This window comes from Otolemur garnettii, unplaced genomic scaffold (assembly GCF_000181295.1).
Source record: "Otolemur garnettii isolate 467f Iridium unplaced genomic scaffold, OtoGar3 scaffold00133, whole genome shotgun sequence".
NCBI lineage: Eukaryota > Metazoa > Chordata > Mammalia > Primates > Galagidae > Otolemur > Otolemur garnettii.
This window is the reverse complement of record NW_003852528.1, coordinates 5,517,932-5,524,902: the sequence shown is the minus strand read 5'-3', so window position 1 is coordinate 5,524,902 and position 6,971 is coordinate 5,517,932. Positions and strand designations below refer to the sequence as shown.

The following is a 6,971-nucleotide window of genomic DNA, read 5'->3' as shown; positions in this document are numbered from 1 at the left end:
TGATAAGCAGTTCTCGATAATCACTTCTCAACCATTATTTGTTATTATTACAGTTTAACATTATAAAATTAACAAAAATAATATAAAACTCATATCCTGGTGAAATAACCACATGGCAGCTGAAAACCGTATATTCCCTTCTGTTCTCCCACCCATTCGTGCATTCTTTCCAAAAATCAGGACTTTTGTAAAATGCCTCGGGACACAGACAAATTGTTAAAAATCAGGACTGTCACGCCAAAAGCGGGACATCTGGTCACCTTACATATGCCGGAGGAGACGGGTTCAAACCCAGCCCTGGCCAAATACTGTAAAAAAAAAAAAAAGAAAGAAAGAAAGAAAAGAAAAGAAATTTCTAGTCTTGTTAGATAAGCACCACCCCTTTCACAGCTGGCATCCAAGTTGGTAGCCCCTCCCCAGAGGCCTGGCTTTCCCTGACTGTGTACACTGTCCACAGTTGATCCACAAGCACAGGTGTGCTCCAGGGAGTTTTAGCTGGACTTGGTGAGAGTCAAGACTGTAGCTCTGCTCTCAGCAGTCTCTCTGTCCCCATTTTTCAGGGACACCCTCTCCCCCTTGGCTCAGGCACCACTTGTTGGGCAGAGTTCATCTCTGGGTAAGTCCACCTGGCCCTGGGCTGGTGTCTACCTCAGCTCTCAAGGCTAGTGTTCCTTTCCACTGGAGCTGCTAAGCCCCTTCTAGGTGGCTAACTCTATGGCTGTAGCCACTGGTCATCTTCCCCAGCCCTCCTGCCACATGTCTTTCATATACCTCTGTCTCCCTGACCACCTTAGCAGCTTAAGCCTCTTCCTGTGATCTGGTTCAGTCCTCCACCCTAGGCTTCTGGCTTCTAGCTTCAGTCCCCTTGGCCTGGGTGGCCTCCCAGTGCCTCTCACCAACCCAAGACTCCCATAGCACAGCTCCTATGGGGCGAGGCCTCACGTAGACCTGGCTATGCTGTTGTCTTGGAGTAGAGAACACATGTAACCCAGGCTAGCAGACCATGCCTGAACATATGTGAACCCTTGAGGGTCACAGGCCCAGGCAGCCTGACTGCTCATTTCAGCTCCAAAATGTCTCAGCCCCAGCCAAGGGCCTGCTTTGGGCATAAAGCCCTATCTTGGGGCCCCTCAGGCCTTTACATTCAGCTCTCCACCATCCCTGTCCCCTCTTGCCCAGTCTTCAGGAGCAGGGGATGTCCCTGGAGCACCTTGTTCACCCCACCTCTGGAGTCCCCATGTGGCTTCCTGTCCCTGTGCTCCTGCTGTCTCCTTTCTGTCCCCCTGGGATATCTTTATCTGTACTTTGCTAGAATTCCTTATATAGACACCTCTGCTTCTGGCAAGGGAGGGCTGAGCAGAACCCCCTTCCCCACTGGGTTCCTCTCTGATTACCTCTAGGAGAGAGGCATTCTGGCACATACAGGGCCCACCTGAGGGATGTGGTGGGACGTTCAGTCCAGTCTGGTTTTTGTGCTGGAACGAGGTGTACTTACCTTTCCTTACCAACCGCCACTGCCCAGCTCTCACAGGTATTCATGGTGGATTCTCTTGTTTGTTGGTCCTCTCTTTGTTGAGCAGTAATTTAGCACTTTTTTCAGGAGCCTATATGCCTAGTGTGCAGGAGCACTTTCTGTCTGCTGTTTCTGGAACCAGCTTTCTCTTCCTCCCAGCAGGAACCCTACTTAGAAGCAGAGCTAAGGGCAGCGAGTCTCTTTCAGTGGTGCACAAGCTGTTGGTTCAGGTGAGCTCGTTGGACAGGCACCAGCCTTTCAGTCTCTAGCTGGAGAAGAGAGGAACAGGGAGGAGGAGGAGGGTCCCAGCCCTACCCCATGCTGCCCTGCATCCTGAGACCAAGGCTTTCTCACTTGGTGTCTGCCTGCTTTTCTTAGCCTAGTGCTTTCAAGGGACAGTGTTGTAAGTTAGTTCATGACAGAGCCAGGGACAGCGTGTATAACTCACCCCACAACTGGGTTGTTTTTTGTTTTAATTTGAACAGGTTTAGAAACTGGGATATTTTAGCCCTAACTCCGTGTTTCTGGCTTTTCTTGAAATGGTAGGTATGTGACGTGGCTGCATCTTGGTGTGGCGGCATTCACTGGGTAGGAGCCAATGGTCCTGAGCTGTTTGACTTCTCGGTGGCTGTGGCCAAGAAAAGACATTGTAATTATCTGATTGTTTTTGTATTGGTTTGTCTAGGGAATTTTTGCTGCTTAATATTCTTACTGAGGTCTGATTTATGTCTGTAAAATAGCTCGTATGTGTTCCTGTGGTTTGAGTTTGGTGCCTGGGTGACCGTGGCTCCACTGTGCTCTCCCTTTCAAGCCCTTCTCCAGCTCTCCCCGAAACTCCCCATCCTAAAACCCATTTTTCCTGGTCTGGAATGTCACACAAATAGGGTCATAGAATGTATACATTTTTACATCTGGCTTCTTTAACTTAGCATAATATTTTCAAGGGACATTTGATTGTGTTTAAATTTCTAGTCTTCTTGCTTTGGAATCAGTCTTGTGTGACCCATTTCTAACTTTCTAGAACTTATGGGTTTTCTTCGAACATTTGTAAGGCCAGTGTTTTGGGTTTTTTTTTAATTTAAAGAAAAAAATGTATTGCAGATCTGAAAAACAATTCCTAAAAGATCAACTTTTCCAGAAAACTAGCCACACAATGCATTGCATCTATCATGTTAAAACGTGCATTAGACACAAATACAAAAGCCATGAAACAAGCCACCATTCTTCAACAATTTGAGCAAAGATAAAATGCCTAAGGAACAACATGGATGACTTGCAAAGGATGAGCTCTTTTCTTTAAGCACCATTAAAAAAAAAAGCACAAATGGATGAGTGTGTTCAGTTATATACACTGAATTGAACCTTTGGCACTAGGAATCAGAGCATTTTGTCATATAGCATTAACACATATTATAAAAGTGCGTAGTGTCAAAGGAATAGAACCACCAGCATTCAAAAGCAGTTTTGTCAACTAGGCAATTAAACAGTCTACAGCATGTCTTTCTGTTGTCTGTCACTGAATACACTGGTAGCAAGTTGGAAATGAAAAAAAGAAAAGAAAAAAGGATCTATAACCCCTTTTATTTTCTCTGTTTAAAATCAAACAGAAAACAAACATCAATTCTATTATATACTAACATCTTCAAAGTACATCGTTTGTACAAGAGAAAGACTAAGAACAAAAATGTGTTTACAGAGATCCAAAGATATATGGGTGAGACCATCTCTCACACAGCTTTCCATTGGTACTCCGGAGGAGCCACTTTGTAATCGCTGGCACTAAACAAGGTTGCATAATTCTTTGCCAGATGCTTGAGGAAATCATGAAGATAGTTCAGTAATAAAGCAAGGCTCTTCTCATCCAAAGGTGTACAGGCCAACATCACTCCAATTCATACAAACAATCTCAGTAGATGTGGTGCTCTGTGGGACATGGATGCATCAGGGTGATCTGCAAGAATTTCAGCATACTGTGGTCTCTCAAATTTGTACAGGAGCTGAATGCCCAACATTACATTGAAGTATTCTTTTATCCCTGCCACAACTTCATTAACAGCATACTCCTTATTATCTGCATTTCCACAAGATTTCTTGTAATTTGCATAATCCTCCAGAATGGAATCCACGTTCTTCTTAGCAGGAAGATAAAAAGAGCTGTTTTTGCCTGGTAATTAAGTCCCAGTCATTAACAAGCCAAGGTTTTAGCTCTTCAGGAATTTTTACTTTAGCTTCAAATAAGTTCACGAATGTTTCTTCATTTACAATAGTAGGATCTACCCGAGCCCTTTTCTTCCAAGAGGGTGAGGTATCTCACTGGTACTGCCACCATCTCCATTTCCAGGTGTTTTCTGCTTGTTCTTTGTTTTCACTTCAACCTTTTTCTGTTGCAGATTAGATGTCTTCTTTCCTGGGGTAGCACCTCTCATCTTCCCCTCTGCGTACTGCTCCTAATTGGCTTTTTGAAGTTCTTACTGTTTCTGCAGATTATTGTCCACATATTTGAGTACTCTGCTCTGGAACCCATTCATCCCAATTTTTATTCCAATCACTGTAATGTATAAAGTATTTCACTTGTTTGTCCTTTATGTCCTTATGGCAGCCTTTACTCACTTTGCTTCATAAAGAAGAGGTCCAGGGAGGCGCCTGTGGCTCAGTGAATAGGGCGCCAGCCCCATATACTGAGGGTGGCGGGTTCAAACCCAGCCCCGGCCAAACTGCAACAAAAAATAGCCGGGCATTGTGGCGGGCGCCTGTAGTCCCAGCTACTTGGGAGGTTGAGGCAGAAGAATCGCCTAAGCCCAGGAGTTGGAGGTTGCTGGAGTGACTCCGCTGCACCTTACTGAGGGCGAAAATGTGAGACTCTGTCTCTACCAAAAGAAAAAAGAAGAGGTCCAGTAAGAAAGCAAAGTACTCACTTCCTCCTGGAATTTAGGCTTCAGGTCTAAATTTCTAAATTTCTAGTCTCCCTGCTTTGGGATCAGTCTTGTGTCACCCATTTCTAATTTTCTGGAACTTATGGGTTTTCTTTTCTTTTTTTTTTTTTTTGAGACAGAGCCTCAAGCTGTCCCCCTGGGTAGAATGCCATGGCATCACAGCTCACAGCAACCTCCAACTCTTGGGCTCAAGCGAGTCTCCTGCCTCAGCCTCCCAAGTAGCTGGGACCACAGGCACCCACCCGGCTATTTTTTGGTTGCAGCCATCATTGTTGTTTTGGCGGGCCCAGGCTGGATTGAAACCCGCCACCTTAGGTGTATGTGGCTGGCGCCTTAGCCACTTGAGCCATAGGCACCAAGCCAAAACTTATGGGTTTTCTTTGATCATTTATAAGGCCAGTTTTGTTTTTTTTTTAATGCTTCGGCCCCATTTATAAGTGATTCACCGCCGCCTCCTTCTCCCACCACCCCTGACTCTGTAAGGCCAGTTTTTGAAAGTGTTCCAGAAGAATTTCAAGGGGGTATTCTCTGGTTTTAAGCTACAGAGTTCACTACTTCTCAGTCAGAACTACCTTACAGGTCATATTATTTATGTGTTCTGTTTTATTTGTATTTTACTTATTTGGATGGGGAGAAATTAAGTTGAGATCACCTTTATGTTCTAGCAACAGCCCTATGCATCTCAGCAGCTTCTGCTTTACACAAGCCACGTGCTAAGGGCTTGTGAGTGTCGCATCAGCTTGGGAGCTGTACCCTTTAGCATTCTAAAGACTCTTTCCTGGCTCAGCGTGGTGCACTGGCCCGATACAGTTCATGGAGCCGCTCCTCACGTGTAGGCGCAGCTCTCTGGGCCCTTCTCTGAGCCGCTCTATTTTAGGTGCATATCATTGATAGAAGAAGAGTGGAGGGTCTTGGTTTGTGATCCCACCCAAAAGCAAGGCAGCCTGCCTGCCCTTCCTTCCTTCCTTCCTTTTTTGAGACAGTCTCATTCTGTTGCCCTGGGTAGACAGAGTGGTGTCAGCCCTGCTCACAGCAGCCTCACACTTGGCACAGGCAGTCCCTCCATCTGGGCCTCCCAGAGTGCTGGGGCTATAGGTGTGAGCATCATATCCAGCCTGAAATTAACTTTTTCTTTCTTTTTTTTTTTTTGTGACAGAATCTCACTCTGGTGCCCTGACCAGAGTGCTGTGGAGTCATAGCTTACATTGACCTCAAGTTCTTGGGCTCAAGTGATCTTCTTGCCTCAGTTTTTCTATTTTTAGTAGCGACAGGGTCTCGCTCTTGCTCAGGGTGGTCTCAAACTCCTGAGTTCAAGCAATCCACCTGCCTTGGCCTCCCAGAATGCTAGGGTTACAGGTGTGAGCCACCTTGCCTGGCCTCTGAAATTAATTTTAGTAATGTATTTCATTTTACTCAGTATTATCTAAAGCATCATTTTAATGTGACCAACAATAATTTAAAGTCATGAGCTATTTGAAATCCACTGGATTGGTTGGAGGTTTGAGGGCCAGTGTACATCTTACATTTATGGCACAGCTCGGTGACGTTGAGCACATTTCAGATGCCCACGTGAGGTCACTGTCCACACTGTGGGGACAGCACAGGCCTGTGTGCGGTATATGTCAGGAGAAGCTGTGGCCCACTGGCCATGCCCGAGGGGTTCTAGCCCCATTGGCCTCATTTCCATTTGTCTGTTACCCTGTCTCTGGTTTCTCACTCTGCTCCTTCCACTCTCAGCTTTGTTTTGGTGGATTTTCTCTTTCTTTTCCTTCTTTCCTGACTTCTGCCTGCTCATATTTCACATTCTGTTTTCTTGCTGGCTCCCTCCTGATTCTTGCATTTCTGGTTAGCAGCCTTTGTGCACAGAGGTGACTTCTTCATTCAGCTGTTAGAGTGTGTAGTGAGATGTCTGGAGCCATTTTATTGCTTCCCTGGGCGCATTTTGCTGTTTCTGCCCTTTTCCATGTTCTGTCACCACCTCCCACCATCTCTCAGCTAGGCGGTATCAAACCAAGGTAGCATCACTTCTTTCCAAGAGGCACAGTGTTAGGCCCAGTCCTGCCGTCAGTGGCTTTGGGATGGCACCACATTGCAGCCCTTGCATGGAGACTGGCCTAGAAGTTCTCCTGGGTGAATGTGTCATGTGTCCTGGGCTGGCTGTTTGCAGGAACTGCCCATGGTGGAGGAGGGACCTGGGGAGCCTCCCAGAATGCGGGATCCAGGGATCCCCTTGTGGCTACCTCCCTCCTACCGTCCCACCCCGACCCCTCTCTCCAAGGACCTATTGGCCCCCTGCTCCTGCTGTCCTGACCAGGGGGCCGCTCACTTTCACAAAGGACCTGCTCTTGGCGGCTGCTCAGAGCCCGGCCTGACTCCTGACTCCGCCTCACAGTGTGCTCCACACATGCTGGGGACCTTTGGTGGAAAATCTGAGGTTTGCAAACAATGTTTCTTTTCAGTGCGGAGCATCATAAAGACTGCCAGATCAAAAGATTCTTTAAGAATATTGCTATCGGCTCGGCGCC

General features: G+C 46.5%; 1 protein-coding gene and 1 pseudogene across 1 annotated transcript in view; one reads left to right on the top strand and one right to left on the bottom strand.

Moving 5' to 3' along the window:
* Nucleotides 1-6,971, top strand: part of THAP4 (THAP domain containing 4) — a 53,861-nt gene that overhangs the window by 17,506 nt on the left and 29,384 nt on the right. The window lies entirely within an intron of this gene.
* Nucleotides 3,162-3,977, bottom strand: LOC105887831 (annotated as a pseudogene).